The 23,172-nt window shown below is 45.0% G+C and overlaps 1 long non-coding RNA gene across 1 annotated transcript in view; it reads left to right on the top strand.

Moving 5' to 3' along the window:
* Positions 1–28: 28 nt before the first annotated feature.
* LOC142803587 (uncharacterized) overlaps positions 29–23,172 on the top strand; it is a 254,867-nt gene continuing 231,723 nt past the window's right edge. Inside the window, exon 1 of the long non-coding RNA XR_012894180.1 lies at positions 29–304. This is a non-coding gene — a long non-coding RNA (uncharacterized LOC142803587). The remainder of the gene's footprint in view (positions 305–23,172) is intronic.

Here is a 23,172-nt window from a genome sequence, read left to right on the forward strand (position 1 = left end):
TTGGTCTGAAATGGCTTTCATTTCCTGCACCACTGCAGTTTCAGCGAGCTTTATGATTCAAACTAAAAATAACTAAAAATTGATCTAATAATAGATCTAGTTTATTGTTCAGCCTTAAGTGTGAGTTTCGGTAGCAGACGACAGCAAAACGGGCGAGCGCAGACGAGCGTCAGACGCTCAGCGCCATTTTGTCTGACTGATGGTACACAGTGAAGTGTTGAAGTTTCGAAGAGAGGGAGACAACTAAGTGCTGGCGAGGCCATGCGTGAAAAAGGAAAGGTGCAACAATTCATACGCACGAATGGTACGTAAACTGACATTTAATAATTACGTTTTTTTTTTTTTTCACATATACAGCCATCCTGAAATGGGATTTTCGCAGGATGAGCTAGTTTGATAGACAAAAATAAAAAAAAATGACATTCTGGGGCCGGCATAAACAGGATACGAATACACTATACCATAAAATAAAGAGGCGAATCTAGTGCATCTATGCATAACAGTAACACCATGGTAACACGTACTGCTTGAAAGACGTGTCGCAAGGTTAGAAACGAAAATAACTAGTACGAATGAGACAGAAATAACACCTTTCTGTCTCATCGGCGTTCTTGCTGCCTCGTCTCGGTTTTCTCGTTTTTAACTTTGAGTCACGTCTTTCAAATAAAGATGCATCAACTTGCCCAACGTAGCATACTGTTAAACAACAGCAAGTAGTAACATATAAAGATTTACAGATAAAAATAGTCTTGAATTTTCTTAAGTTTCAGTGTTGCGCTGTGCGCTACTGAAAGCGGACAGTTTACTTTCGCTTTTCAAATATCACCCGCCGACATTGGCAATTTAAAGCGAGATATGCGCCATGCTACTAGTTTACGAGGCCACAGCTGTGCCAAACCTAGTGGAGATTTGCGGCTGCGCTTCTATTCCTTCTTCCATGCTGTGCCTGACGTAGAGTATTTGAAACCACGAAGGAAGGAAAGGTCCTTCCCTTCCTCCGTGACTTGAAGCACTGCTGTGTACGATGATGATCATGACTGTGGAGGAACGACAGAATTGCAGTTCATTTTCTTCGAAATGTTGTACCACGGAGGAAGGAAAAAGTTGCTCCGTGTGTTGTACAGTGTTTTACATCTCAGAGGCTGTAGCATTGTCTGGCGCGTTGACATTTCACGTCAATTGATGGCGCCACCACCCTGCAGTCCCGTTTGTACATTGATGTTTTGTGTGTGCGCGCGTGTGTGTGTGTGTGTGCACAGTCAGAGAAGAAGCAGAGTCGTAAATCAAAATATATTCCGGGACTTTCCGTGCGAAAACCATGATGTGATTATGATGACTCGCCGTGGAGGGCACTCAGTCTATCTTCAACGAGCGGGTAGGGGGTTTGCGAATGGTTTTTACTTCAAATTATAAAATTTGAGTTCAAGCTGAACCGAATATTTTCGAATATTACCATTACTCACTGTTCCGAAACGTTATTTTGCATTATCCGGAGAAAAAAAAAAAAGGTAAGCTTGCTGCACACGAAATATCGTACACGACTACTATGCACTCTGGGTTTAGGATAGCTGCCCGGCATGTTTGGAGGGCAGCGACACCGTTACACACTAAACGCACCAGGCATGGCCATAGCGCGGGGGGAAGGGCAGAGGGAGACGGCGCAAAGTTAGCTCCATACACTGACATGATATGTAGGGGGGGGGGGGGGGAAGGGGTTGCAGGGGGAGCTTTGCGCACGTTTGTGGTCATAGCAGCATTTCTGTAGCCAGGAATATTTTTCATATTTTTCGCAAAAGGAGGCGGGGTGGTGGTCGGTTGCTAAATACTATGCGATAAAAGCACATAAATTGGGGGGGGGGGGGGTGCGAAAATTTTTTCGTTTTCTAAATAAAGTCGAATACCTAATTTATTAATTCGATTCGACTTTCACATAGATAGTATTCGAAGTTTTGATTGATTCGACGGGACAAAAATTTAAAACATGACAGAGGCCAATGGTGCAATTTGGTTAAGGTGGGGACGTGGTTCAAAAACGCATATATATATATATATATATATATATATATATATATATATATATATATATATATATATAGTCCAGTAGATCCTCCGTGAGCGGTCACAACGTGGTTTATTTCGACGTTTCGGCCTAGAGTCTGGCCTAAACCACGTTGTGACCGCTCACGGAGGATCTACTGGACTATATGCAACGCTACGGCCACTCAACCACCATGCCTGCCATATATATATATATATATATATATATATATATATATATATATATATATATATATATATATATATATATATATATATATATATATATATATATATATATATATATATATATATATATATATATATATATATATATATATATATATATATATATATATATATATATATATCTGTGTGTGTGCGTGTGTGTGTGTGTGTGTGTGTGTGTGTGTGTGTGCTTTAACAAAAAACCAGCACATTGAACACAAAACTTACTTGTAGTCGAAAGATTCAAACATTATTCAATGATCCCAAGAATAGGACGGTCATTTAAAATACTGGCAAGAGCATATGGAGCTTCACTTTATTGAGGTACCGCAATAATTTCTTTGCTATATCTTTTAATCTCTGCTATTAAACTACCCCCGACAACGAAATATTTGTTTGCGACTTTTTATTTTATTTAGAGTAGTTTGTAGTTTGTGTCTGATAATGTCGAAAGTGAATCGGAAAGGCTCTAACGCATTGTATAATTAATGCTAGCGTCGTTAACTTGGAACGATTTTTTGTCAGTTTGAAACGCCCGCCTAAATACCATGAGAAAATAACGCCCTGCAGAGGGCAATATACGTTCTCTGACGTCGACAATACTTGCTTGACCCCTCCACTGTCACTTGGCGGCCCCTGTCTACGTCAAACCACAAAACATCTGGAAACGTCAAACCGCGAATAGGCGGATGATCACTCCCCCGTAATTCAAAATTAAGTTGGAATATCTGATAGGTAACACTCGTTACTAATAATCGGTTAGAAGTGCCCCTGCATGCAGGACTCTCAAACAACCCAGGCATCTCGGGGTTCCCAATTCGGTGTCTGAGGTTGTTTAAGTTGCGCTCAAGTTTTCTACCGCAGGAAACACCGTACCCTGGCAAGAGAGCCTGATGCCAGGTCATGTGGAACAACCTGAGCATCTGCGTGACGATTTGTAGTCTTTCGGCAGCAGTCACTTGCCGCGTTATCTGCTCGAGGACATAATCAGGTTTCACTTCTTTGTTATTTAATTTCATTTTCGAGAAATCTCGAGAAATTCAAGAGATTTTTTGAGAAATACGATATTCGATCCGATATTCGATATTTTGGCCCCTATTCCGTCCTATTCGATTCGAGATGGAATCTCAATATTCGCAAAACCCCTACTGTATTTATTACTTATTTTCGGTAAAACACCCCTCTCCATCCAGGGGGTGCTATGGCAGTGGGTCCGGGAGCTATGCCACCCCCCCCCCACCCCCCCCCCCACCCCCACCTTGCACCGGCTAGGAGCCTGCCTAAAGATTGCCGTACAAATGTAGTATATAAGGTCCCTTTCAGCTGTGGCGGCTTTTACGTTCTTATGCGTTTTCGCTAAAAAGAAATCCAAAGTAAGTGAATGAGCCTACTTTACATTGCGAGCCACTCTCAGGATTATGTTGTAAAAAAAGGTCGACAGTACGTTGCCTATACTGATGGTTAAGGTGTCACCGTCCTAAAATTCCTTTTTATGACGATTTAACGTTTTTTTTTTCTTAGAACACTCTGTATGACATAATTACAAACTATCCTTACTTATCTGAAGTTGCTGCTTTGAGTTTGTTCTGCACACAATAATCAACCAAGGGCCGGATAGGATCAGGACATTTCAGAAGCATATTGAATCCGTCAATACTAGCAGCGCATGCAGTGTGAAACGTAGTGCACGCGAGTGTTCTTCCTCTGGAACTTCATTGTGTAGTGATAGTAAGTGGCAAACCTAAAAACGTCTCTTGGTTTGATGTCCAACTTCAAACAGTATTTTGGGCCTAAGGCTAACCTTCAGCATTGACCATCGTTTAGGACAGTTCCAAGGACTAGCACATTTATTTGCTGTGAAACAGTAAAAAAAAACTTCTTAGATGTTTGAAGTTCTCGAAGTTTTACGCCCCATAGGAATTTTGCGTGCTGTTTAGTTACCCTCGTCCAGTCCACGCACAGCTGCTTCTGGCGGTGGTTGTCACGTGGAGTAAAGCAAAAAAAAAAGAACCTTGAGGAATTGCTGACAGGATCTGGCTTGACTCCAAGATGCTGCGGACAGTATACATGGCACAATTCCTCTTAGCAGGTCGCGTCGATGCATGGTTGCAGAAAGCCGCACAAAAGTTGTGTATGGCGCCGCTTTCACGTATAGGACGGCCGGGCCACTGCATTAACCAGAGAATTTTGGAACACATTCTATGTCATTGCCCAGCCTACCAGACCGAACGACGTATTATGGAAGCCAAGCTCTGTCAGCTGGATTCACGGCCGCTTACAGAAGAGAAGATCCTGGGACCTTGGCCGACGGCTTCCCATACGCGCAAAGCCACGAAAGCCCTCTTGTACTTTTTAAGGGCCACCAGACTTCCCGACCGCTTGTGAAAGAACTGTGCGAGGCCGTGCTGTGTAGTCTCGAGCTGACTATTCATGCTTCTCTTTCTTACTCCTCTTCTTTTCTATCTCTTTCCGTTCTATTATTCTCCTTTTCCCCCACCCCAAGTTAGGGTAGCCAACCGAGCCAAGCTTTCCTCCCTGCCTTTCCTCTCTAGTTATCTCTCTCTCTCTCTCTTTGGAACACAACAGATCACTAACCGGAGGCTCTAATCTTTCTTTACATTGCCGAGAGTGTGCTCGCCGACATTCGATGCATGAGCAGTTTCATATACCGGCATAGAAATGTAGCAACGCGTCTGATGATTGAGTATAGCGCATGCGTGAGCCTACCGTCGATTAACTTACATAACGATGAAATCAAAAAGCCTCAGCCATTATCTTTCACCTAGAACACCACGCGTGCCAAAGTGATAAGTGCGCATAATTGCGTGGCCATGGATGCGCAGGTAAGTTTTCGTGCCTTCTTTTTTTTTTCGCCATATTGCGCTTCTGCATGATTTGTTAGTATATATGTCTGTGATGTCCTGACTATACCTTCTTGTGTCCGCGTTGGCACGTACGTGCCAACTAGCTTAGCTCACTGTTAGCCCAAGTTGTTTTCTTTTTTACTTTAATGTAATTTCATGTCACATCGCTGCGTTACCAAACACGGCTGCACGTGAGTCTTATACCCCCGTATTCAAGAACGTCCCTTCACTCAACGCTCCACCTTCACTTGAGAAAGCCGATGGGAGCGCCGCCTCTAGTTTCGACAAGTCACTGCACGTCTGCGATAATCTGCTGCGATTCTTCAGTAGCGCAGCGCCATTTTCAGTCGAGCGGCGGCGCTGTGCTCAACTCTGTCAAGTGAAGGGTGAAAGTCGAGTCGAGGAGCGTTTGTGAATGTGGGAATGAGTCGTTCCAGCAGCTAGTGTCTATTGACGGTACCCCAGCTGCCCGCGAAAAGCTTGGTTGCGAGGTCCGAAATGCCGACGCATGCATGAATGTCCAACCATGGTTTCGAGGAGTTGGTACGCTATTTTTTGTATCGCGCAGTAGGGGGGCGCCCACGATGTCCGAACCGTTGGTGTACGTTGTGCTGCGGAATGCGCAGTTCTTGACGATCTGTGAAATGCTTTCTCGCAATCGCTGACGTAGTTAGGAGAGGAGAGAGAGTAGTTTTTTCTATCTTTCATTTGGCATGTGTATGCATGTGTACGCCTATAAATATATGGTGAAAAATTAAGCACTAACCAAGACAGACCACCAAGAATAGAGACAATCACTGGCACTTACTAACAGATGTTGTATTCTGATCGTAACGACGCATCTAAGTGCCACAAAACCTTGCATGCACGTGCGTAACAATGTGTATTGCATGCATACAAACATATTTCCTGAAAGATACGCGTGCATGAATTCATATTCGGAAGGATACAAAGATGTAGGCATATCAGTGGTATACAACCAGATACATTTTTCTTGAAGTAATATATGCACACAAATAAACGTACAGGCGATCATGCAAAAAGAATAGTTAGCCCTCCCCTTAGTTCCGAAAAAAAAAAGATTTCTGGCTGAATATAAGTGCTATATGCACGAAAGGAAATCTATAAGCACCTTCTCAAAGAAAGATGGTTGAACGCGAATATTCCTGCCATGCAAACTAAGCCAGTTCAACGACCGCGTAATGAACTGAAGAAATGCTGGTTTGAAGCATGTGTGATTTGATTGCTTGTTTAGGATGCTATCTCTGCGAATAGTGAATTTTGGAACCGAGTGAATTACTAATCTAATACTCTACGACAACCATTTTCAAATTTTCAAAACCATTTTCAATAGTATGACAACCATTTTCAAAGCAATCCCATATAACTCCACAACTTATTATTTGAAACAAACATCGCAGACTTTCACCAAGCTTGGACATTATACGGTTACGTTTGATCGACTCAAAATACCACAAATATGAAAATTAAGGTAAGCTCGTATACAGCAGGAATAACAGCTTTCGTAACATTTTCTAACTGCCGGGTTAAACGAAGCAGACACTTCAAGGGAGCTACTCTCGCGGTGTCCAATTGGTGGACGCGTCTGATTCACCCTTCCCTGCTTGGCTGGAGCTGGTGAGCAGCGCGCCGCCTGTTTCCGGTCGTTCTTCTACAACGCCATTTCAATGCCACGCAGCTTCCACACTTTTCGACAGAAATGAGAAAGGCGGAATGCGTTTCGCCACAACGAATGCTGCCCCCCGATGTACACACATATACCTGAGGCCGTACACAATACTCTGATCACGTTAAGCCCTTCAATTAGGTTTAACGTGGCCGCCAGCCTGACGCCCCTGAAAGGTTTGTATGCATTCCCTGCATAGCTTGTTTCAGAGTCCTGTTACTGTGCATTTCGTCCCCTTAGTTTCGTTTTGCATTGGGAACGTGCTGGCAGGTTAGGTGCGCCGACGTGGTAAAACGCGCCATGACTTAACGTTATTTTTTTTCCTTTCATAAGCGAACGCGCTCCAGTGAATAGGACAGTTCTATGGGCACCGCGAGAACACCTCCCTAGTAATTAATGTGGTACTTTGTCGCCTGATTTTGAATTTAAAATTTCAACCAGCTCCCCTTGGCGGACAATGATGAAAACAGTGCAGCTAGTGGCGTTTCCTTCGTCAGACTTACGCATTTGCATGTGTATGTTTCGCTAATCTTTCAAATACGTTGCATCACTGCTCTTTATTAAACACCCTTTGTTAAGCTTTGGGGCGGTGGTATAAGCTCATTGCACCTTGACCGTAGCACTCTTATGCACAGTTCTACAAAGAGGCCTTCGCTTAATGTTGTATGCCCGCTCTTTACTGAACACTTCTTGTAAAGCTTTGAGTTGTTAGTATAGCCACCCCCTTTTATAACCACAGTGTATCACGCCGTGTGGAAGAGGTGCGACTATGCATGATAACTCGCACACTTGTTGGGACGTTGCCTTTTTTTTTAAATTACTGGTAAATGTGTACGGTGGGATTCACACAATTTCTAACACACATTCGTTTACGATGATAGTTCTCTGATTCTGTGGCATACACCCGTTTGTAGGGCTAACTGTTGCCTTCATTTTAGTCAACCAATGGTGGGATTTACCGAACGTCTGCGGCGCATACCCGAACAGTTCATGCACCAACACCTGCGTCTGTTGTTAGTCATAAAGCTCGGTGCAATCGTAGTCCCCGCCTTCAGCTGCATAGTCAAGACACGAGCTGGTTAATGCGATGCAGCTTCGGCGCAGTAAAGAGTAAGCGAGAGATGAGATTCCAGAAGAAACGCATTAATCTGGTAATCAACATAGCTGGGCGGTAGTCTCGTAAAAATTTGGTCTGAGTGCAGACCACGATGCAGACTGATTAAGGGATTAAAAGAAAAAAAAAGTCACCTTAATCTGTTCTAATGTTTTGTTAGTTTCGGGATTCTCCCACCGGTGGTCATTATTCGAAAAGTATTCGGAAATCGGAAAACATTCGAAAATTTGTATATGTGCTACTCGATTCGTTATTCGAAATTTTCGAATATTCGCAAACATTTGATATATATATATATATATATATATATATATATATATATATATATATATATATATATATATATATATATATATATATATATATATATATATATATTTATATGTATATATAAATGTTGAAGTTGAAGGAAGACACATTCACTCACACTTGCATGCACGACTCTTTCCTTTGTTCACTGTGGTAGACGGTCGGAGTCTCTGCCATTGCAATGCGACACAGGACGCTTGCAAACATGAGATCAACATACTGGAACGCTGTTGCAGTGTGAGTCTTTGTGGGTTCCTCAGTTTTAAAGGGACACTGAATAGCAAAATGATTGTTCGCGTATTAGTAAAGTACAATTTAACAATCCTGGAAACACCACTGCGACACGACGCTTAGGAAGCGAGAAAACGCGCGAAAAGTAAATGCGTCTGCCACCTCGAGATTCCCGCACCAAGCACCATGACGTCAGAGATTTTGAAGGCGTCTTCTGGATCCTACGTAGCTTCTAATCGATAAAAATGGAGTGCATTGTCATCTGCGGGTGACATAGACTTAGCATACGATATTTCAGAAAATTAATCGAACCAATGCCGCGACAATACCGAAAATACATGTTGACATTTGAAACGCCTCGCACGGAGATTTTGGCACAAAATTTAAGAATGAAACTTCAACCTTCATTTTCTCCGCTAATGATGAACTTAGGTTAGCGAACATATGACATTAGAGTTCTTAGAGGGTAGTTTGTCAATCTGAACATAGTCATTGTGGATCATGCATACAGGACGCGTATGTTTGTAAAGCTGCTTTCACTGCATTTTCAAGCAGAGGAAGTTTTTTTTTTTTTTTCTCTCTGTGTGCACAAGCGGACGCGTTACCGTGTGGTGGAACATCAGTTTGCCACGCTAACGACCCAGGATCGATCTCCATTCGTACCCAAATGGCCCTGGTTTCGATCGCGCGAACGAATATTAAGGCACACTAGAGGCGAAATGAAAAACGAAAATTTAAACATTTGCTGGGTACGTGAAAAAGCCGACATAACTTAGGCTGAAATTCCAGTAAATTACGTTCAAAAACACGAATATGAGGCGCGCCGTGTATGCTGGAGGGCTCCGGTAACTTTCACATGACCGGGGTTCTTTAACGTGGCTTAACTACACGTGGGGACTTTTGCGTTGCGCCTCCATCAAAATGATACCGCGTCAAGAGAAATAGAACCCACGAGGTCGTCACTTCGTTATAGCTCACGAAGAATCAACAGCGGCAGTTATTCTTACCATTTCATGCACTACGATAGGTTGTCCTTCCACACCGTCTTTCACCGGCCTAGAAAATGCGACACATTGTCTTGGATAATAAATGTGTAAGAGGTTGTGTCTACATTCGGAACCACTATAGTAATGGCTATCGCAACCTGAGCAAGCTGCGCTGAAATGGCACGAGAGCGACCTGCCAAATTCATTATAGCAGCAGTCGATGTGGGTAAGCCTACACGATGAGAAAAAGATGGCGTGAGAACAGTGATGTACTTGAACCACCGCTCTTCAGTAGCGAATCATTTAGCCCCCCGGAAGTATTTCGTTCGCGCAGTGTTGTGGTGCAAATGTGAAATTGTTGGTCGTCTTGGCACGCATAAAGTCACAATGTTTCCCCTAAACAGTCACTCCCTCATTGCATCGCATACATAGCCATGCGTGGGGGCTCTCCTTTAGTTTTTAAAGACCATAGTCTTTCTTGGGGACCTTCGATGTAAAAAGTTTGGTCTGTCTGTCTGTCTGTCTGTCTGTCTGTCTGTCTGTCTGTCTGTCTGTCTGTCTGTCTGTCTGTCTGTCTGTCTGTCTGTCTGTCTGTCTGTACATTTGTCTGTTTGTCCACTCTTAACAGCATCGGGTATCTGAAGCAGCCGACCCCATGCGCAGCGCCCACCTATGTTGCTCAAGGTTCAGCGTTCATACTTGTGCAATTGTCGATTAAAAAGCAATTATTGCGCGTGTCTGGGGCCCCATGACAACACGTATATATTCTGCATGTGCGCCTTTTGCTTGGAAAGGCATACATAAGTAATTTTAAGGACGGTAGCGCTTATCACGCTGCGCTGACCATGCAACGCTTGCAGGAAAAGGCGAGTGTTTTAACGTTTTGCTAAAACGGGACGGTGGTGGCACCTACCCGTCGCCTTGCGTTCTACACCTTATCGCCTCTGAGGCGGGCGCGAACACCCGTCTCAGAGCCACGAGCTTTGTTTTCTAAGACAACTGTCAGATGGCGCTTATGTCTCACGTGTGGCGTGACTTGATGCGCTCGTTCGCCTCCGCTGCACGCTCAAGGCACTCTAACGCAGCGCCTACAGAATACTATTCACCGATTTTCTTGAGCAGAACATCAAATAAATGTTTTGTTCGTTCTCTCCACATGCAGGACTATCGTCTTTCGACGACATTTGCAGATTAAATGCAGATACGTGGCCATTTTTTTTCTGGGGGGGGGGGAGGGGTCATGTTTATTGCAGCAACCCTTCCCCCTCCCGTTGGTCCAGAATTATTAGGCAAATATATGATTATCAGGAACGCTGTAGTGTAGGGATCCGGAAATTTCAGCCCCCTGGGTTCTTTAACGTTCCTGAATCTAGGCGCACCTTTTTCAAGCATTTTCGCCTCCATAGAAAATGAGTCGCAATTAAAAGATGCTCTACAATGTGATGCAAAAGTAATGAAAAGAAATTGAAGACTTGTGTCGCGAAGGTCTGCCCTTGGTCCCCGATTTCCGGGCTTAAGATGCGAAGTAAGCAGTTCTTTGAATAATAACATCTGCTGGGGTTTTGCCTGCTGAAACCACGACGTAATTGTGCGGCACGCCGTGGTAGAGTGCTCCAGAAAGTTAGATCATGATGTTCTTTAGCGTGACACTGACATCGCAGAGTACTCGGGTCTCTAGCATTTCACTCTATTGAAATGTGGCCGCCGTAGCCTTCGGGTTAGCAGCTGAGCATTGTAACCACTACACCACTACGATAGACAAACAGTGATTTGTAAGCAACCTCAGAGGTCCTTTGTTGTCGATATCGACGCGTAGCTCTAACCCTGCGCATTGAAAATGATCATCTAAAAGGTCCTGCTCAGTGAAGGTATGGGTCAAAATGGGCGCCCCGTTTTAGATGATTGATGAGAGTCGCCCTGCCTGTCACTTCACTCGTGCCTATATGACTACGCGTGCAACATTGTATTCCTCTCGTAACTGTTCGGACAAAGCAATCCGAGCAAAAGGACCAGTAATGAGCAGCCGTCAAGGAAACCGCTACATTTTTTTCGAGGTTCCGGGCCGCGTTGATTCCTTCACTTTATCGTAGCCGCTGAGAGTGGAGTGTGCCGTCCTCGTTCTTTCGGGAGGCTCATTTCCCGACTTACCCACCGCAACGCGCAATACGCCACGCAAGCTGCACGCGCGGAGTGTTCAGTCTCGGGTGTGAGGTGCCGACGCATCGGCGACCGCACGCACACAACACATCGCTCTCCTCCGGGTGGAGCTGGCGAAATGAGCCGAGCAGGAAGAAGAATGCTCTGGTCAGCAGCAGGGCGTGCCTCCTCGGCGCCGCTGCTGCTCCATTTCGCGCTGCTGACCGGTAGCCGCCGGCGCGCAAATGAGGCACGTGCGCACAGCTCGGCCGAGGCGCCGCCTGTGGCGATGCCGACGTGGAACATCGCCCGCGCTTATACTTCGCGCCCGTATAAGAACTGGCCTAAGAAGCGTTCGTTACGCCGATCACGATTAGTTCTTTTTGGGTAATTCACGCGCTTTCCGACATACGTGAGTCTGCATCTGTTGCACGAACTTGGGGCTATTCGGTACATGCATGCGTGCGTCACTGGGGTATGTGCAAGAAATATAAGCCCTCCACGCTCCTCTCAAGTGAAAGTTGTACCAACTGCACATCATGGTTGAACGGCGTTTCATTTGCGTATCTTTTTTTTATATGCTCTCTTCTCTTCTTGTGTTTATCTGCTCTTCTCTGGCGCTGGTGTTCCGAACGTGCAGCCCACTCCGCTTATGTGTATCGTGTGCACATGACACCGACACAAGACATGAGACGACGACGGGTGGCAGTCAATAGCACTCGCATGGGGCCACTGCGCATGCCAAACTGAGCATAATGCTATTGTGTGTGTGATGGAATATGCATGCAGGCGCCTATACGTGCAAACTCGGGTGGAATCAGCTGCATTTCAAGAAAGCGCTTTCGCTCCCTATTTGTGAGTGCGATATCTGCGTGAAATGTGTCCCATGAAACCACATGTATGAGAACGTTTCTTGTCCAGTACACATGTAAAGGTGCGTACTATTAATGATGCTCTGGTAAGCAAAGCTTACTTACGTTAAGAAATAATTACATTCTTCAGCTCACATTCGCCGATGACTTCCTTTAATAGCGACGGCGAAAACATCTGGTTTCGTTTTCGTGAAATTATGATGGCCACCGTCGAATTCCTGGCATACTGTGGCCTCTCGTTCAAGTTTGGTGAAAGCACTTGCGTAGCGCGTAGAGCGCGAACTAAAGCTGTTTGTGATGAACCGTGACTACATGTCACACCGTGTATGGTGCAAGCGATGGCAAGCAACATTGCCCTGTTTCCTTCCGGCTACGTACTCGTTTAGCTCAAATAACTTGGAACTCTGTATAGATGGGGTGATTTCGCGCTTGTACGTGCGTGCCGATTGTTCTTTCGGGGAAGTGATGACAGCATAGCCACGATCACAAGGGCTATTGCGTGCGTTTTACGGATTAAGTAGTTGACACACGTAAGTGATCTGTAATCGTGTAATAGCTGCGCAGTGGCGTCCACCGTTACTCGAGCGCGTTTACCATGCGTCGTCACGCTCAATATAACGATGAAGTATTTGTTTTAGGGCGCCGTGAGCTGTGGAGCCAGCATGCACAGAAGCTAATTTTGCTTAGCGAACGCGTGTAGTACACTTCTTGCAGCTGGGCAGTTGGCAAGTGGACACTCTGCGTGTCCTCATGTAATACGCACGACTTAGCGTATATTGATTACTGCTGTGGTTGCTGCTACACCACTCAGATTCTGGTTGCTTCCCAAACACCCTCTGTGCATACATGCTGAGCTGCTTTCCCATTCCACTCTATTTGATCGAGGCCGACGCTTTTCAATATTTCCTCTTGAGATGATGACATTGCAGATGACACAAAAGATACTGGACGGCCCGGGGTGTTTGCGAGTTGAGGAATGCGTAGATGCATCTGACTTACCAGATGCTTGGATGGCGGAATTGGTTGGTTACCTCTATAGGCGTGGGCCATAGGCGCCGTCGTGTACGGGGGTGCTGGAAAGCTCGAACCAACCCCCCTCCCCCACCCCCTGGAGTTCTTGCACCGGCAGCCACAACCGCCCGGAAATGTTGGACCCTAATGGGGGTCTCAGCCTTCTTGGCAGATTGAAAACACGACATCTATAATTATTCCGATAAAACGCTCGCAACTCGGGCACAGCTTTGTCGTGCCAGGATGCAGTATGCAAGCCTGAACCAATGTTATATTCATGGCGTGGGCATAGCATGTGCTGACGCTTATGACTTGGTGCAGACGGCATCTTCGTCGTGGCTACACTCGCAAGTGTGAACAAACGTATCGCCTCCTGATGGTCCCCTGTATACTGACTTTAAACAAGCAACAGAAGGGACTACATTGTTAAACTATCATTTGCTTGTTGCGCATTTTAATTATGCGATACCACGCTGAGTGAACTGATTAAAAGAACAAAAAAAATATGTTGAGCTTTACCAGTGTCAACCTGTATGTACTTTTCGTGCATCAACGTTACCCCGGGGAACAAGGCAACCTGACCGGCAAGGTACCAGCTGACTTGATTCAAGCAAAGCCAAAGCTCATATGTAATGTTTAGTTGCGGTTGCATGAGCAGCAGCAAAAAGAAAAAAAAATGAAGGAAAGCAAAACAAAAGCGACATTTTGTCTCTGATTTAGACACACGGTCCCAGAACACGCTCCCAAAACAAGAGATTATTGCCTTTTATCGCAGACATTTCACCCAACCGCATCACCAACGCAATATCGCGCAGAATCAGTAAGATGAAACTGATAACCAGCTAAGTAGTCCCGTGTGGGGGAATGCAAGTGAAAAAATTCGAATAATTCAATCTTCTTATTGGCCTCGGAAGCAGCCCTGGGGCGGTACTCACGCACGGTCAATTTTGGAGACGCTACCAGCGGTGTGAAATTTGTGTCGCGTCAGGCATTTTTCCCTACATCAAAACGATAGTGACAGCGTTCTTCAGACTCTATTAGTCTTGGCATTAGTTCAGGTGTAAGTCCGCATTCACAAAGCCTTGTCATGGCACCGGCCACGATGACGACAAAGTGGTTTCTTTCCGAAATTGGGACACCGCCGATATGTTTGGAGCAACGGTCAACGTCACCGGCGTCACCCTTTTGGAGAATAAACAGCAGGATGAACGGTGTTCCATGTTGCCGCTACGCTGTCGTACGTAGACGTCGACATACCACGTCTGTATTTATTGCAACAGATATGAACACAGTGCCATGCAGTGCAGTCGCAAAGTCGCTGCTTTATCAACGTGCACCTATAAGCTGCGAGGAAGATACTGTTCATCCACGGGCCGTGCACTTCAGTCCGGGTAAGCTTTCCCCATAACGGGGCTTTCATCCTCCGTTAATCTAACGACGGCTTGCATACCATTCGCGATACGAAGCTGAACGAGTGCCGTCTTCTGCGTGCAGGGAAGGCGAAGCGTTCCTTCGTTTTTGTCACAAGGTTCGTTTCGCTCTTTCTGGTCGGTGCGTCCTTGGAGATGATGAGCGGCCGTGGTTAAGTGGAGTACTAGGGAAATCTTCTTTTCGAGTCTAAACGGAAGACCTCGGCGTGCATTGTTCGTCGTCATTGTGCGTGCGAAACAGACTCGTCCGCGATCCGCCATCGTCCTCGGCCGATCGGGCGGGCCAGGTAGCACGAGAGCGAACGATGCTTATCGGCAGCGCGCATTCGTTCGAGGACAATGCGACGACGACGTCGACCTTCCGATGGGCGCTGACAGGGATGAGCCCGCTGCCGCCGCCGCGCGGATTTCGCCGATAAGCGTGGAAGGACGACGGCGCATCGGGCTGACGCCCCGCGGGATGAGCAGCTGTGGCGAGGAGGAGAACGCCGCATCTCCGATCGGTCGACAACGCGGCGATCGTCTCTGCGGCGCGCCCCATTTGCTCGCCGTGCGATCCGGAACACGTTTGTGTGTGGTTGCCGTGGTTGTATAGCCGAGACATGGCGCCTTCTTCTATGGCTGCTGCGGTGGTTGCGATGCCCGGCCGCTGATCCGTAGGACGCGGGTTGCGCTATAGGGACCGTGGCGGTCGCATAGAGAGGAGACTAAATACTAGAAGTTGCGATGTCAGTGCGCTTCAGAGAGCCACAGGTGGTTTAAATTATCCGGGCTTCTCCTCCTGCGGCGTCTTTCATAATTCCACGGTCGCTGTGGAACATTACCATGAAACCCCACAACAATCCTCTGTTTGTCTATTCTGAATGTAGTAGAAGGAAGCCTGTAGTTCATTGTGGGCGTAGAACGACGAACGTAGACGGAAGAGAGGAGAATCATACACGACTCTTCCTATCTTCCCCCTACGTTTGTTGCGTAAAGCCCACAACGAGTCTTTGCCAACTAGCCTGATTTGTAGTTTTGTAGCCTATAAGTGGCGAATCAGCGAAGAAGCCCATGAATAGAAGTAAGTAGAATCCAGTAAAGAGCAATAAATATCATGAAGACCAAAAATGTTTCCCTTTCATAAGATCGCTTAAAAGGCCACATCTTATTTCGTCCTTAGGTATATTCACATTTAGGAAAAGTCAAGCCAAAAAATCCCTGTCACTGCAGGGTCTGGTGGGACTTCTAGATATCGTTGTTTTACTATCTGTTTACACCGTAGTGCAAAGACAAGTCGTTCTTGTTCCTGAATTGCGTCCAACGGTGTTCGATTGTGATTATTGGCCAAAAGTCAGGTTTCATGCAACATATAAAAATAAGTTGAGAAATATTTAATTTTTCCACCCCCACATCCGAAACTTAACCGACCGCAGGCATTAACCCTACGCCTATTACAGACACACCCGTACCCAAACCTTGCCACGCTTCACGTTTATTATCCCGATGCATACCCCAGCGACACATGCCCATCATGTGGACACACAGCGACACTAGCACACATGCTCTGGGAGTGTAGAACAACTCCTCCCTACTCTACCTCAAGCAAGTGGGAGAGGTCCCTCAGGAGCTCACTTCTCGCCGACCAGCAATGGGCCGTCCAGCAGGCCCACGAAGCGGCCGCCAAGTACTCCCTGTCGGTCCCTACGTGGGAGACGCCCGCTACGCGCTAAGCGCGTCCTGCAGGACTGAAATAAAGTTTTTTCATTCCATTCCAAATATTTAAATATGAAGATCACTTTTGTACTTAAGAAGTATGAAGCTATAGGCTATAGGGGAGGCGTACATTTTAAAAGACGAATGAACAGGAAATGATGCTTTACTGCCTACGTTGTGGCTGGCGACCGGACTTCATCAGGTCATAGATTTGATAATTTTAGTTGAGAGTTTGATATATAATATTTCATTTGACAGTATTTGCTACTCCTTCAACTACATTTATCTGATACAGTAAGGGGTTTCATAAATTATCGGATGAAGAATGAGAAGTCATCGCCATGCACAGTTCCTCATGTAATCTACGTGTTCTCTTAAGCAATATGTAGACGCTCATGGCTCGTAGCACCTTGCAGCTACGTTACTTCTTCACTGTTCTCGCAAATTGCCAGAAGTCAATTATTTGAGAACACCGACAGCACACACCAAACACCCTGCCTTTTCGGCGGCGTCATGACTTCATCGTCGATGAGATTTTGGGTACATGACGTTGTGCATAGTCCCGTTGCATAAGGTGACGAAAACGCTGCTCTAATTTCGGCTGCGGGGCTGATACCCCGTCAGTGATGGCAAGCGTGTGGCTGTTCACACACCGGTTCAAAATAGTGGTATTTCTCTTTTTTTTCCTACTCTCTTTTATTTCCTTTGTCATGTGAAGGGTAACCTACCGGGATCAGCCATGGTTAACCTATCTGCCTTTCCTTTATCCCTTTCTCTCTCACTCTCATTTCTGTGTCGTTTCCCTTACTGCGATCACTTCAGTAACCGGCTGGTTGATTTGTGATGTTTTAGATGCGAAGCATCTTATGGTCGAGTTCAATCCGGCGTGCGGCGTGACCACCATAACTGCACATTCGTTCCCCCTCTCTCCTTTTCTACGTTCTCCTCTCTCTCTCCTCGCAACGTCGGTGCAGGCAGCGTCTGCTAGCCTACGTAAAGCTTCTTGATCTTGGGGCTTCAAGCCTACGCTTACTTCCCCTCTCTCTCCTCTATTCATCAATCCTCGCGGTGTTTCCACCCCCACTATGCATGCATGTTCCCTTCCCCTCTCGCGACGCCGACGCAGGCAGCGTCTGCTAGCGAGTTTTTCGATTTAAAAAAAATAAAATAAAATGACTGCTTTTGCTGCACAACCGTTCATTGGCCACCCCGTAGACACTAGTTCTTGACCTACAAGATAGTGCCGTTGGAAGACTTCTCCTGTGCATTGTTGAACAATAAAAATTCGCAGCATGCGCGCTAAATAAAAACAGACTCTGGGTCTCTTTGTCTAATCAGTCTTCTGTCTCTCATTGCATATTATCAGTGATTGACATGTTCTAGTAGAAAACACCGGTCCATCACTGCGTGTTTTGCTCCTCTCCTGGTTTTTTCCTGTGCGACGCCATGATGAGCGCTAGAGTCAACGTAGCCGCCAGTGTAAGCGATAGCGCCCGCTGTTTCGCATCTACACATAGTTCTTTCTATCGGGAAATGGTGTATTGTTTTAGTAACCGCCATTAGTATAAAAAACACTCACAGGATTCTTTGTGTTGTTGTTTTTCTCCGGGCATGAGACAAACCCAGTGGAGAGGATTCATTCAAGACAATTCTTGTTCTTGCTTACTTTCTCATGGCTCATATCCACACTTCGGCATTGGTGAACAATGGAGTGGTCTTATAGAATCTTGAATTTTAGAGTAGTGGAGTCTATAAAATAAAAACATTACAAATTTGGTATGAAATTGTGATTAATCACTCAAATGCATGTACAAAACATAATGCTTTTTTATCAGCAGTAGATAATAAATTAGACCAATGCCCTATTTAAAATAAAGATACGAACGACAACTTATTTTTTTTCCCTAGAGTTGTGGCTTCTCGTGCCACTGTTAAGCGCCGTCTTCATTTTCTTCTCTTTGGGTCACGCCCTTTCCGGTTTCGCTCACAGCCGAATAAAAGGCACTACAATTAAATCGAGTGGCGTTACGTCACATAAAGTCACACAGAAATTTGTGACATCATGATGACGTTACGATGTTTTGCGATATGTAACGTCATGAACTCACATGATGACGTCGTCACAGGATGATTTTAGTCAATTACTCGTCCCCGACATCGCCGCATGGTCACCGCCGACTGTCACATTTCCTGTTTGATGAGACAGCTAATGTCTCATCTCGTTAGCCTGTGACTGTGAAGAGATCATTTCTATGACTGTGAAGACTCGTTCCTGACACTCACAACTTGCGTAGAATGAAAAATTGGGTGATTATTTCGCCTCTGAAAGCTCTAAAAAATGGAACACTATCATGACACGACCCTTTGAAGGTCCTTTTTTTAGCGCATAGTGACTTTTTAAAGGCTTCTCGTGTGAACTACATCGCGGGAAGCATGTTTCAGTGTCTGCATAACTTGTACCATCGTTTCGGCGCTCTAGATTGCCAGCAGCTTGTTGCTGACTGTATAACATTAAAATGTAATTCTTGGTCAATAAAAACTTGCTTACGTTGAGATCATTTTAGCTTAGTGTATACGATATACTGGGGAGAAAGTAGAACGTTGATTAACTCATAATTTTTTTCAGAACGTCACCATGTTGATGGCGGATATGTAAATATCTTGTTTTTAATCCTTGCTGAAACAATTCAGATAAATTAATATGAACCCCGATTCTAGGTTTTCTTCGCTTGATTCTTGTCTTATGCCTGATTTAGAGGTACGCTGAGGAATGGATACCTAACATTGGGAATATATATAGTGGTGCAGCAGACCAGCTGCCGCTTATTATGAACTATACCCACTATCCTAAGAACACGAAAAAAGCGTATACACGTTACAAGATCTTTCTGAATCTTTACAAAGCACGAGAAATAATGCTTCTTTAAAGTGCGTGGCTCAGTAGAGCACCGACGCTCGTAGTTCTACTTCCACGTATTCAAACTTTTTTACGCGTCGTCTTCATTTAAGCCACGTTGCAACTGGAGATAGCGCGTAAGCTGCTAGTTCTTTGTGATACAGGGTGAATGCAGGGAAGACCTCAATGCGACCCCTGCATCGCTTACCTTGAGAAAGCAGAGGTGCCTTGCCGTGTATGCTTTCGGGAGTCCTTCGCAAACAGTTTCAGTATGCCTATCGTATTTCTTTATGCTGACACTTTCCTTTGCGCTTTGTGATAAAGATTGCACTGACAGTTCTACGTGCTTTCGTCTTCCCTCGCACGTACCGCGATAGGTGAATTTGCTATCGCATTTTTAAATTCCTTCACTGTAACAACAGATTGCCATTGCAACATTTATCATCCAACAAATGTGTCTTTTATTTCATAATTTGACATTGAATACTTCGTTTGAAATTTTGACTGTCTGACTGTAATTCAACAGTCGAAGTGACATATTCTACCTAGGACAAATTTCTTGGAGATCTCTAATTGTCATTATCAACGTACTTTAGGTGCAGGACTTGTTAGCGTCTCTTGTCGTCAACAGTTTGCCATGTAGTCCCGGTCCATCGTAAAGTTAATGTGATGACGTCATCTTATCATGGCATCATGAAGACACGAGATCAGCTGAGTTTCTAAGACAATTATGACGTGATCATGATGTGGTTAATCACCTTATGGTGTCGGTTTGGCGTATAACGCTGTCACAGGGTGTCTTATAGTCATGGTTCATCATGAACGAGTATGAGCCACGAAAAAAGGAGTAGATCGCTCAACTCGCCATGGGCGCACTAAAAATTAAGAAGACGATAGTTACTACCCAACAAGTAGCCGATGACGTTGGTGGAGCTGAAACATCCTTTCCCGCAGGGAACTGAAACCGGACATAAGAAGCAGAAGAAAATGGGGAGGAGGAAAAACATCACCACATGCTTTGCCCCTGCCCATGTTTTGCAGGCACTGTAGGATATAGTCATCTCCCAGTCATCTCTCATTTCCTCTATTTTGTGAGAGTGCAATTCGTTTTATGCCTGCTAACTTCCTTATTTCACCACCACATCTAACACTCTGCCGTTCGGGGCAGCGTCCCGCATATATTGGTGTCCATTCCTTCATTTAGACTGGCCATCGTGTTATCTGTCCTTCGTTTAACGCGACCTGCTCAGGAGCACTTCCCTTCTTATAGTTGGCTAGATCTACGACTATATACTCCTCTTTATTCTCTAACCCACTTTACTCTATTCCAGTCTCTCAGTATTACTACATCCATCATTTTACCTCCAGCGCTGTTTTTTCTTTTTTTTTTTTGCCAAGGCTTCCCTTGTCCGTTGGCGTAGCGCTGGTCACGGGGTCTTGCGGCGTGGCGAGAGTGGGAATAGGTAGGAGGAGAGGAAGGGCTGCGCCACACCGACATTGGCCAGGCTTAATGGAAAGGGGGAACCAATGAGGGGTGTGCTAAGAAGGCAGTGTCGAGACTCGGTGGGAAGGGTGAACGAAAGAGACGGGCACAAATATGGGTGCGAGTGAGCCTGGCATCAGCTTCACTGTTTCGACAGTGTTCGCGAAGTGAAGCTGGCCGCACATTTTTGCAGTCCATCACACGCTGAGTGGTTCCTAACTTCCTAAGTTTCTTTGTTATCTTACAAGCCTATACAGACGCCATGCTTCCCGCTTTGGAGACAGTGCTAAATTTCCGGTACGAGGAATAACTTTTTTCACGTCGTATGAAGAAACAGTGTCGTATTGGACTGACTGGAACAGTTCCGCTATGCAATTACTGCAGTAACTTAAAATTTGGTACGAATAATAATAATAATAATAATAATAATAATAATAATAATAATAATAATAATAATAATAATAATAATAATACGTTATTGTACACACCCATAAGAAATACAAAGAAACGGGCTTGTCCAAGTCCCCAGGACTTGTGCGACTAGGCCCGGCAGAGCCGGTTACAGCGATGTGATTATTATTATTATTATTATTATTATTATTATTATTATTATTATTATTATTATTATTATTATTATTATTATTATTATTATTATTATTATTATTATTATTATTATTATTATCTTGTGTTTACAGGGTCAAGGACGAGCAAAATGATTTTTCGCGTATTAGTAAAGTACATTTTAACAATCATGGAAACATTACTCTTACTGCGACACGATGCTTAGTAAGTAAGAAAATGCGCGAAAAGTAAATGCGTGTGGGGACGCCACCCTGAGATTCCCGCTCCAAACACCATCTGTAAGAAGTATTGAAGGCGTCTACTTGGTCCTACGCAGCTGCGAATTGATAAAATTAAAGTACATTGTAATTTATGTGTGCTATAGACTTAGCATGTTTCAGAAAAATTCATCGAACCAATGCTGCGACAATACCGAAAATGCATAGTGAAATTTGATAGGTCTCGTGCGGAGATTTTGGCACTAAATTTAAAATGAAACCTAAACGTCGATTTTCACCGCTAATAATCAACGTACGATGATGAAACATGTGGCATTAGAGTTTTCAGAGTGCAGTTTCCCAATCCAAATCAAGTCAACGTTTATCTTTAGTGTCCCTTTGAGGTCCCAAAATCACGACATGGAAATCAGAGACGCCGTAGTGAAAAGCTTTGGAAATTAGGACAATCTGGGGTCGTTTAACCTGAACCTAAACTTAAATACACGGGCCCCAAACATTTTCGCCTCCATCGCAAATGCAGCCGCCGCAGCCATGATTCGATCCCGTGACCTTCGGATTAGCAGTTGAGAGCCATTACCACTATAACAGATACTACCGCGGTGGGACTCGTAATACATGTGTTCAAATGTTATACCGTTCTCACTATACCCCTAATAGAATGTCTTGGGTAGGATACATACATAGTTAAAGATATTCGCACTATTGGTGGCTTCGTGTCAGCGCGAATGCTGTACTTGCACACAGCTGATGCTTTTTCTTTGTTCTGATTTAGCTCATTTTACTCGACTAGTCTTTGATTGATTGATATGTGGAGTTTTAATGTCCCAAAACCACCATATGATTATGAGAGACGCCGTAGTGGAAGGCTCCGCTTATTTCGACCACCTGGGGTTCTTTAACGTGCATCCAAATTTGAGTCCGCGAGCCTACGACACTTCCGCCTCCATTGGAAATGCAGCCGCCGCAGCCGGGATTCGAGCCCGCGACCTGCGGGTCAGCAGCCGAGTACCTTAGCCACTAGACCACCGCGGCGGGGCTACTCGACTAGTCTGCCTGGGTGGAACAGTGGCTAGGTTGCTCGGCTTCTAAATCGAAGGTCACGGTTTCGATCCCGGCCACGGTGGTCGCATTTGAATGCAGGCGAAATGGATACAGGCCCGTTTACTGTGCGATGTCAAAGCATGTCATAACACCAGACGGTCAAACTTTCCGGAGCCCTCCACTACGGCGTCTCTCGTATTTACATCTTGGTTTTGGGACGTAAATTCCCACATATTAAATTATTAAAAATAGGTTCTTTCCACTCTTAGTCATTCTTGTAAGCCTGGTCACGTGTGGCAGTGTTGTGCCCTAAGGGCTATTTGCATGCTTGGAAGGTAGCAGAGAAGGAACG

Source organism: Rhipicephalus microplus, chromosome 3 (assembly GCF_043290135.1).
Source record: "Rhipicephalus microplus isolate Deutch F79 chromosome 3, USDA_Rmic, whole genome shotgun sequence".
NCBI classification, from domain to species: Eukaryota; Metazoa; Arthropoda; class Arachnida; order Ixodida; family Ixodidae; genus Rhipicephalus; species Rhipicephalus microplus.